The sequence below is a fragment of the Pristiophorus japonicus genome, chromosome 8 (assembly GCF_044704955.1).
Source record: "Pristiophorus japonicus isolate sPriJap1 chromosome 8, sPriJap1.hap1, whole genome shotgun sequence".
Lineage (NCBI taxonomy): Eukaryota > Metazoa > Chordata > Chondrichthyes > Pristiophoridae > Pristiophorus > Pristiophorus japonicus.
In genome coordinates, this window is record NC_091984.1 from 147,847,854 (window position 1) to 147,859,295 (window position 11,442).

The following is an 11,442-nucleotide window of genomic DNA, read 5'->3' on the forward strand; positions in this document are numbered from 1 at the left end:
TGTTAAAAATACATTTTTGTTGAATGTTCACAGTTGGGGAAGGTGGGAGGGTGTTATGTTATTGTACGTTACAAATGTTGACTCTTCGGGGTTGAGGTGGTAGGGTTATATATGTTTGTACAAAACATTTTCACATTCTTCTTTAATTATTAAACACATTAATTTAACTTTACAATTGTCCTGAAGTGTCTTCTTATAACATAAGGTAACACATCAGTACAATGGTTGGGAACAATGGCCAGGCCAGCCCAGGCCAGGCAAGGATGAAACGTAACACAACTGTAACTGTCACCAATATAAGTTGACGCAAAATGTTCAAGAGCAGTGACAGGATCGGTCCAAGTCAGCATGGATTTGTGAAAGGGAAATCATGCTTGACTAATCTTCTGGAATTTTTTGAGGATGTAACTAGTAGAGTGGACAAGGGAGAACCAGTGGATGTGGTGAATTTGGACTTTCAAGAGGCATTTAACTAGGTCCCACATAAGAGATTGGTGTGCAAAATCAAAGCGCATGGTATTGGGGGTAATGTACTGGCGTGGATAGAGAATTGGTTGGCAGACAGGAAGCATTGGTTGCCGAGTCGGGATAAACGGGTCCTTTTCAGAATGGGAGGCAGTGACTAGTGGAGTGCCACAGGGCTCAGTGCTGGGACCCCAGCTCTTTATAATATACATCAATGATTTGGATGAAGGAATTGAGTGTAATATCTCCAAGTTTGCAGAGGACACTAAACTGGGTGGTGGTGTGAGCTGTGAGGAGGATGCTAAGAGGCTGCAGGGTGATTGGCAGGTTGGGTGAGTGGGCAAATGCATGCCAGATTCAGTATAATGTGGATAAATGTGAGGTTATCCACTTTGGTGGCAAAAACACGAGGGCAGAGTATTACCGGAATGGTGGCAGATTAGGAAAAAGGAAGGTGCAACGAGACCTGGGTGTCATGGTTCATCAGTCATTGAAAGTTGGCATGCAGGTGCAGCAGGCGGTGAAGAAGACAAATGGTATGTTGGCCTTCATAGCTAGGGGATTTGAGTATAGGAGCAGGGAGGTCTTACTGCATTTGTACAGGGCCTTGGTGAGGCCTCACCTGGAATATTGTGTTCCGGTTTGGTCTCCTAATCTGAGGAAGGATGTTCTTGCTATTGAGGGAGTGCAGCGGAGGTTCACCAGACTGATTCCAGGGATGGCTGGACTGACATATGAGGAGAGACTGGATCAACTTGGCCTTTAAACACTGGAGTTTCGAAGGATGAGAGGGGATCTCATAGAAACGTATAAGATTCTGACAGGACGAGACAGGTTAGATGCGGGAAGAATGTTCCTGATGTTGGGGAAGTCCAGAACCAGGGGACACAATCTTAGAATAAGGGGTAGTCCATTTAGGACTGAGATGAGGAGAAACTTCTTCACTCAGAGAGTTGTTAACCTGTGGAATTCCCTACCGCAGAGAGTCGTTGATGCCAATTCATTGGATATATTCAAGAGGGAGTTAGATATGGCCCTTACAGCTAAAGGGATCAAGGGGTATGGAGAGAAAGCGGGAAAGGGGTACTGAGGGAATGATCAGCCATGATCTTATTGAATGGTGGTGCAGGCTCGAAGGGCCGAATGGCCTACTCCTGCACCTATTTTCTATGTTTCTATGTTTCTATGTTTCCTCCTCAGCAGTAAGCCATCTCTTTGATTGAGCACATAATGCTCTTCAATATACCTTCTCCCATCTGTAGTCTGCAACATGTGATTAGAGACCAATACTGGTTGAGAAATTACAGGCCCTCACACTATAAATCGCTATAAATGCCCTTAATATGTCCTCAACAGATACAAATGTGATTAGATGATTGGCAAGAGTCAAAAAGACCCTTAAAACCATTCACAAATTGATTCTCCTCACAAGTACCTGAAGCAGCCATTCAGTACAGATCCTCCGAGTCACAAAATGACGTCTGTAGTGCCGAGTACTGCCGACTAGTGCCGACTTTAGGTCAGGTGATGCAGCTTTTCTTCAGCGACTTTTTTGGCCAGCAATCATTTCGGCGACGTATGGGCGAAATGCCGAAAGTTGCGGTCGGCGATAATCTGGGCGATAATCTGCCGCAAGTTTCCATTTTCAGCCCAATTTTCAGCCTTGCATGCAGATGATGTCATTTTTTTTTAAATTAGGCCGGGCGATGCCGCACATTCATGTCGCCAAAAGTTGGACCAGCAACAAATGGGCGATAATTGGGTGCTAGTTTCAACTTTTCAGCAAATATGGGCGATAGCCTGAATCTTTGCGCTTATATGGGCGATTAATGGTCGCTAAATGGGCGATCAATGGGCGATCAATGGGCGATCAATCGGCAATAAATGGGTGATCAGTGGGCGATAAATGGGCGATTAATGGGCAATCAATGGGCGATCAATGGACGATAACTGGGCGATCAATGGGCAATCAATGGGTGATCAATGGGTGATCAATGGGCGCTCAATGGGCGATAAATGGGCGATAAATGGGTGATCAATGGGTGATAAATGGGCGATCAATGGGTGATCAATGGGTGATCAATGTGCGATCAATGGGCGATCAATGGGCGATCAATGGGTGATCAATGGGCGATCAATGGGTGATCAATGGGCAATAAATGGGTGATCAATGGGCCATCAATGGGCCATCAATGGGTGACCAATGGGCGATAAATGGGCGATAAATGGGTGATCAATGGGTGATCAATGGGCGATCAATGGGCGATCAATGGGTGATCAATGGGCGTTCAATGGCCGATCAATGGGCGATAAATTGGTGATCAATGGGCGATAAATGGGCGATCAGTGAGTGATCAATGGGTGATCAATGGGTGATCAATGGGCGATCAATGGGCGATAAATTGGTGATCAATGGGCGATAAATGGGCGATCAGTGGGTGATCAATGGGTGATCAATGGGCGATCAATGGGCGATCAATGGGCGATCAATGAGCGATCAATGGGTGATCAATGGGCGATCAATGGGCGATCAATGGGTGATCAATGGGTGATCAATGGGCGATCAATGGGTGATCAATGGGCCATAAATGGGCGATAAATGGGTGATCAATGGGTGATCAATGTGCGATCAATGGGCGATCAATGGGCGATAAATGGGCGATCAATGGGTGATCAATGGGTGATCAATGGGTGATCAATGGGCGATCAATGGGCGATCAATGGGCGATCAATGGGCGATAAATGGGTGATCAATGGGTGATCAATGTGCGATCAATGGGCGATCAATGGGCGATAAATGGGCGATCAATGGGTGATCAATGGGTGATCAATGGGTGATCAATGGGCGATCAATGGGCGATCAATGGGCGATCAATGGGTAATCAATGGGTAATCAATGGGCGATCAATGGGCGATCAATGGGCGATCAATGGGCGATAAATGGGCGATCAATGGGCGATCAATGGGCGATCAATGGGCGATCAATGGGCGATCAATGGGCGATCAATGGGCGATAAATGGGCGATTAATGGGCGATCAATGGGCGATAAATGGGTGATCAATGGGTGATCAATGGGCGATCAATGGGCGATCAATGGGCGATCAATGGGCGATCAATGGGCGATCAATGGGCGATAAATGGGCGATAAATGGGTGATCAATGGGCGATCAATGGGCGATCAATGAGCGATCAATGGGCGATCAATGGGCGATCAATGGGCGATCAATGGGCGATCAATAGGTGATCAATGGGCGATCAATGGGTGATCAATGGGCGATCAATGGGCGATAAATGGGCGATAAATGGGCGATCAATGGGCGATCAATGGGCGATCAATGGGTGATCAATGGGTGATCAATGGGCGATCAATGGGCGATCAATGGGCGATCAATGAGCGATCAATGGGCGATCAATGGGTGATCAATGGGCGATCAATGGGTGATCAATGGGTGATCAATGGATGATCAATGGGCGATCAATGGGCGATCAATGGGCGATCAATGGGTGATCAATGGGCGATCAATGGGCGATTAATGGGCGGTCAATGGGTGATCAATGGGCGATAAATGGGCGATCAATGGGCGATCAATGGGCGATCAATGGGCGATCAATGGGCGATAAATGGGCGATTAATGGGCGATCAATGGGCGATAAATGGGCGATCAATGGGCGATCAATGGGCGATCAATGGGCGATCAATGGGCGATCAATGGGCGATCAATGGGTGATCAATGGGCGATCAATGGGCCATAAATGGGCGATCGATGGGTGATCAATGGGCGATCAATGGGCGATAAATGGGCGATCAATGGGTGATCAATGGGCGATCAATGGGCGATCAATGGGGGATCAATGGGCGATAAATGGGCGATCAATGGGTGATCAATGGGCCATGATGTGCTGAACGTCTAGCCCATAGAGTATTTAACGTAGTAAAACATCCCAAGGCGCTTCACAGGGGTGTTATAAGACAAAAAATATGAAGTTATGGCAGATGACAAAAAGCTTGCTGAAAGAGGTAGATTTTAAGGCATGTTTTAAAGGAGGAGGAGAGAGATAGAGAGATAGAGAGGTGGAGAGGTTTAAGGAGGGAGTTCTAAAGCTTGGGGCCAAAGCAGCTGGAGGCACATAGAACAGGAACCCCACAGATTCCTCGATACTGCACCATTCTGTAATCTCTCTCCATTTCAAGAATTTGCTTTTAATTTTTCCTACCAAAGTGGATAACCTCACATTTTCACACAATATACTTCATCTGCCAAATTTTTGCCCACTCACTTAGCCTATTTACATAACAACATAAGAAATAGGAGCAGGAGTAGGCCATATGGCCCCTCGAGCCTGCTCCACCATTTAATAAGGTCATGGCTGATCCGATCATGGACTCAGGTCCACTTCCCTGCCCACTTCACATAACCCCTTTGTTGTGTATGAATAAGGAGTCTGACTGGATACTGTGAGCTCAAAGTAAAGTGCGACCTTAGTCTTTTATTGCAGGTCTCCAGAGTGTCTCTCCAGCCTGTGAGGCCTCCTTAAGTACCTGTGCTCCCAAGGGATTGTGTGATGAGCTCTCTGGTGGTTACACAAGGTATATACAGGTTTACATATATAACACCCTTATTCCCTTATCAGTTAAGTAACTGTCTATCTCTTTCTTAAATTTATTCAATGACCAGCATCCACAGCTCTCTGAGGCAGTGAATTTCGCAGATTTACAACCCTCATTGTGATTGTGATTGTGATTGTGTTAAGTTCGTCCCAACCATCCACTATCCACTGTTGGGATATTATTTGTGTCCATTACCGTAAAGACTGACACAAAATATTTGTTCAGAGTTTCTGCCATCTCCATGTTCCCCATCATTAATTCCCCGGTCTCTTCCTCTCAGGGACCAACATTAGTTTTAGCCACTCTTTTCCTTTTTATGTACGTATAGAAACTCTTGCTATCTGTTTTTATATTTCGTGCTAGTTTACTTTCATAGTCTATGTTCACTTTCTTAATCATTTTTTTAGTCATTCTTTGTTGGCTTTTAAAAGCTTCCCAATCTTCTGTCCTCCCACTAGTTTTGGCCACCTTGTATGCCCTTGTTTTTAATTGGATACCATCCTTTATTTCTTAAGTTAGCTATGGATGGCTATCTTTTTTTTTCATCCTTTCCTCCTTACTGGAATATATTTTTCTTGAGAGTTATTTAATATCTCCTTAAATGTACGTCACTGTTCTACAACCGTCCTAAGCTTTAATTTATTTTCCCAGTCCACTTTAGCCAACTCTGCCCTCATACCTTTGTAGTCTCCTTTATTTAAGCTTTGTACGCTGGCTTGAGATTCAACTTTCTTGCCCTCCATCCGAATTTGAAATTCAACCATGCTATGATCACTCAGTCCAAGGGGATCCTTTACTAGGAGATTGTTTATTAATACTGTCTCATTATACAGGACCAGATCTAAGATAGCCTACCCCCTGGTTGGTTCCTTTACATACTGCGCAAGGAACCCGTTCCTTATGCACTCTACGAACTCCTCCTCAAGTCTATCCTGACCATTTTGATTTGTTCAATCAATGTGGAGGTTAAAATCACCCATAATTATTGCTGTTCCCTTTTTACAAACCCCCACTATTTCTTGGTTTATACTCCGACCATCAGAGTTGCTACTGTTAGGGGGCCTATAGACTATGCCCACCAGTGACTTTTCCCCCTTATTATTCCTTATCTCCATACAAACTGTTTCAACATCCTGATCATTTGAGCCAATATCATTTCTCACTATTGCAGTGACTCCATCCTTTATCAACAGAGGTACCCCACCTGCTTTTACTTTCTGCCTGTCCTTCCGAATTGTCAAGTACCCCTGAATGTTTAGTTCCAAGTTTTGGTCACCTTGCAACCACGTCGCTGTTGTGGCTATCAGATCATACCCATTTGTAACTATTTGTGCTGACAGCTCATCTGTTTTGTTACGAATGCTGTGTGTTTCAGATAAAGAGCTTTTAAACGTGTTTTCATACCATTTTCTCCTGCTATGGTCCCAGTTTCTGATACACTCTTTTGTTTCTATATTCTGTCCCTTCCTGTCACGCACTGGTTATTGTTTCTCCCAATGCTACCCTGCTCTATTGCCTTGTCCTTTGAGCTTTTAGGTTTCTGCTCACCTGAACCCTCCCCCCTATCTATAGCCCTTTGCAGATTCTTTGAGTCCTCCTCACAAATTGCTTTCCCAACTATCTTTGTATCATCAGCAAATTTCGCTCCATAACTCTCAGTCCCTTCATCCAAGTCATTAATATAGATTGTAAATAGTTGAGGCCTCAGCACCGATCCCTGTGGCAGCCCACTAGTTACCGTTTTACAACCTGAAACTGGTCCATTTATCCCGATTCTCAGTTATCTGTTAGTTAGCCAATCCTCTATCGATGCTAATATATTACCCCCAACCCCGTGTGTTCTTATCTTGTGCAGTAATCTTTTATGTGGCATGTTATCGAATGCCTTCTGGAAATCCAAATACACGACATCTACTGGTTCCCGTTTATCCACCCTGCTCGTTACATCCTCAAAGAACTCCAGCAAATGTGTCAAACATGATTTACCTTTCATAAAACCATGCTGACTCTGATTGACTGTATTATGATTTTCTAAATGTCCTGCTATTACTTCCTTAATAATGGACTCCAGCATTTTCCCCAATGACAGATGTTACGCTAACTGATATATAGTTTCCTGCTTTCTGTCTCCCTCCTTTCTTAAATAGGGGCGTTACATTTGCCATTTTCTCATCCGCTGGGACCTCTCCAGAATCCAGGGAATTTTAGTATATTACAACCAATGCATCCACTATCTCTGCAGTTACTTCTTTAAAGACCCTAGGATGCAGGCCATCAGGTTCAGGGGACTTGTCCATCTTTAGTCCCATTAGTTTGCTGAGTACTTTTTCTCCAGTGATTGTTTTAAGAACATATGAACATAAGAAATAGGAGCAGGATTAGTCCATTTGGCCCTTCGAGCCTGCTCCGCCATTTAATAAGTTCATAGCTGATCTGATCATGGACACTCCCCATAACCTTTTATTCCCTTATCGCTCAAAAATCTGTCTATCTCCGCCTTAAATATATTCAATGACCCAGCCTCCACAGCTCTCTGCGGCAGAGAATTCCACAGATTTGCAACCCTCTGAGAGAAGAAATTTCTCCACATCTCAGTTTTAAATGGGCAGCTCCTTATTCTAAGACTATGTCCCCTAGTTTTAGTTTCCCCGATGAGTGAAAATATCTTCTCTGCGTCCACCTTGTCGAGTCCCCTCATTATTTTATATGTTTCAATAAGAATCCTCTCATTCTTCTGAACTCCAATGATTATAGGCCCAACCTACTCAACCTATCTTCATGTCAACCCCCCTCATCTCCGGAATCAACCTAGTGAACCTTCTCTGAAATGCCTGCAATGTCCTTCCTTAAATACAGAGACCAAAACTGCATGCAGTATTCTAGGTGTGGTCTCACAGTTGTAGCAGAACTTCTCTGCTTTTATACTTTATTCCCCTTGCAATGATTTGCCTTCCTGATTAAGTTCGCCCCTCTCAAAAGCCCCGTGATTATCAATTATTAGGATGTTTCTCGTGTTTTCTACCATGAAGACCAATACAAAATATTTGTTCAAAGTTTCTGCAGTTTCCCTGTTCCCCATTATTAATTTCTCAGTCTCATCCTCTAAAGGACCAACGTTTACTTTAACTACTCTCTTCCTTTTTATATACCTGTGTAAGTTCTTATTGTCTGTTTTTATATTTCTTGCTAGTTTACTCTCATAAACTGTCTTCTCTTTATTATTTTTTTTTGTTGTCCTTTGCTGGTTTGAAAAATTTCCCAATCCTCTGGCTTTCCATTATTCTTCGCAACATTGCGTGCTTTTGTTTTTAATTTGATACCATCCTTTCCTTCCTTAGTTAGCCATGGATGGTTCATCCTTCTCTTAGAGTCTTTTTTTCTCACTGGAATATATCTTTTCTGAGAGTTTTGAAATATCTCTTTAAATATTTGCCAGTGCTTCTTTACTGTCTTACACTTTAGTATATTTTCCCAGTCCACTTTAGCCAACTCTGCCTTCATACCTTTGTAATTCCCTTTATTTAAGTTCAGGACCCTAGTTTGAGACCAAGGTTTATCACCCTCAAACTGAATTTGAAATTCTACCATGCTATGATCACTCTTCCCAAGAGGATCCTTTACTTTGCCTTCTCCTCCTTCTTAAGCAGTCCTTCGGAGTCGAGGATGACTTGTTTCCACACTAATATGTGTTCTCAGGTGACTGATGAGTCCAGTGTGGGACCAACAGTCTTTGTCACAAGTGGGGCAGATGGTGGTTAAAGGGATGGGTGGGTTGGGTACTTGGGTTGTCATGCACTCCTTCTGCTGTTAGCGCTTGGCTTCCGTTTGCTCCCAGCGAAGAAACTCGAGGTGTTCGGTGCCTTCCCGAATGTCTCCTCCACTTTGAGCAGTCTTGGGACCGAGATTTCCAAATGTCGGTGGGGATGTTACACTATTTCAAGGAGGCTTTGAGGGTGTCCTTGAAGCATATTGTCTGCTCACCTGGGGTTTGCTTGCCATGTTGGAGATCTGAGTAGAGTGCTTGTTTTGGGCGTCTAGTGTCAGGCATGCGGACGATGTGGCCCAACCATCGGAGCTGATTGAGTGTGGACAGTGCTTCGATGCTGGGGATGTTGACCTGAGTGAAAACACTAATGTCGATGCGCCTATCCTGCCAATGGATTTGCAGGATCTTGCGGAGGCAGCGTTGGTGGTACTTCTCCAGTGGTTTGAGGTGCCTGCTGTATCTAGTCCATGTATCTGAAGCATATAGGAGAGCGGGATCACTACTGCCCTGTAGACCATGAGCATGGTGCTGGCTATGAGGTCCTGGTCTTCAAACATTCCCTTTCTCAGGCGACCGAAGGCTGCACTGGCACATTGAAGGCGGTGTTAGACTTCATCATCGTCGTTTGCCTTTGTTGACAGTAGGCTCCCGAGGTATGGAACATGGTCCACGTTGTCCAAAGCCTCGTCATGGATTTTGATAATCGGGGAGCAGTACTGTATGGCGAGGGCAGGTTGGTAGAGGACCTTAATCTTACGGATGTTTAATGTAAGACCCATACTCTTGTACGCTTCGGTGAAGGTGTTGACGATAGCTTGAAGTTCAACTATGATATAATTAATTAATCCAGTCTCATTACACAGTACAAGATCTAAAATAGCCTGATCCCTGATTGGCTCCACAATGCAGTGTTCTAGGAAACCATCTCGAATACACTCGATGAATTCTTCTTCAAGGCTACTTTTGCCAATCTGATTTGTCCAATCAATATGAAGATTGAAATCACCGATGATTGTTGCTGTACCTTTCTTACAAGCCTCCATTAGTTCTTGATTTATACTTGGTGCTACAGTGTAGCTACTGTTAGGGAGCCTATAGACTACTCCCACCAGTTACTTTTTCCTTTTAATTTTTTATCCCTACCCAAACTGATTCTACATCTTGATCTTCTGAGCCAATATCATTTCTCACTACTGCACTGGTCTCATCCTTTATTAACCCCACCTCCTTTTCCTTTCTGCTTATCCTTCCGAAATGGCAAATAACCCTGAATATTCAGTTCCCAGCTTTGGTCACCTTGCAACCACGTCTCTGTAATGGCTATCAGATGTATCCCCATGTATTTCTATTTGTGCTGTCAACTCATCTATTTTGTTATGCATGCTGCATGCATTCAGTTAAAGAGCTTTTAATTTTGTCTTTTTACCATTTTCCCTACTCTGACCCAACTTTCTGATGCACTTATGTTTATATGCTCTGTCCCTTCCTGTCATGCTTTGGTTATCATTCTCCCTTCAGGTATTTATCCAATTCCCTTTTGGAGGCTACTATTGAATCCATTTCCACCACCCGATCCGGAATGTTCCCGTTAAGTTCTGTGGCCATTCAATGATCTGGAAGTCCCGCCCAGGCTGCTTGCTGGCTTTTAAATGGAAAAACTGCGCATGCGCGATTATTTGGGCTGAAACCCCGAAAAATGTAAGCTGGAATTTTGCTATCAGGCAGCGCTTTCCAAATCCCACTCGGTGCGTAAAAAAAGTTTTCCCTCATTTCGCCTCTGGTTCTTTTGCCAGTCAACTTAAATCTGTGCCCTCTGGTTATCAACCCTTCCGCCATTGCAAACAGTTTCTCTTTATTTACTCCATCTGAACCCTTCATGGTTTTAACCAATCTTCTCATAGCCTTCTCTGCTCTAAGGAAAACAACCCCAACTTCTTCAGTCTATCCCCGGAACTGTAATCCCTCATCCCTGGAACCATTGTAGTAAATCTCTTCTGTACCCTTTCCAATACCATCACTTCCTTCCTAAGGTGTGGTGCCCAGAATTGGACACAATACTCCAGCTGGGGCCAACTCGTCTTTGATATAGGTTTAGTGTAACTTCCTGGCTTTTGTACTCTATGCCTCTTATTTTTAAAGCCTCGGATCCCATATGCTTTGCTAACCTGTCCAACCACCTTCAAATATTTGTGCATAAACCCCCCCAGGTCTCCCTTCTTGCACCCCCTTTAAAATTGCCCCACTTAGCTTGTATTATCTCTGCACATTCCTCCCGCCAAAATGTCTTCCATCAGACTTTGCTGCATTGATTTCCATCTGCCATGTGTCTGCCCATTTCACCAGCCTGTCTGTGTCCTCTTGAAGTCGCTTGCTATCTTCCTCACTGTTTACTGCACTTCCACGTTTTGGGCTATTTACAAATTGCCTAGTTGTATCCTATATTCCCCCTCCCCAAAGCCCAAATCATTAATGTGAATCAAACGCAGCAGTGGTCCTGGTTCTGAACCCTGGGGAACACCACTGTTCACCTGTCTCCAGTCTGGAAAACAGACATTCAACACCACACTTATCCCTTGGCCAATATTGTGTCCATGCTGTTCC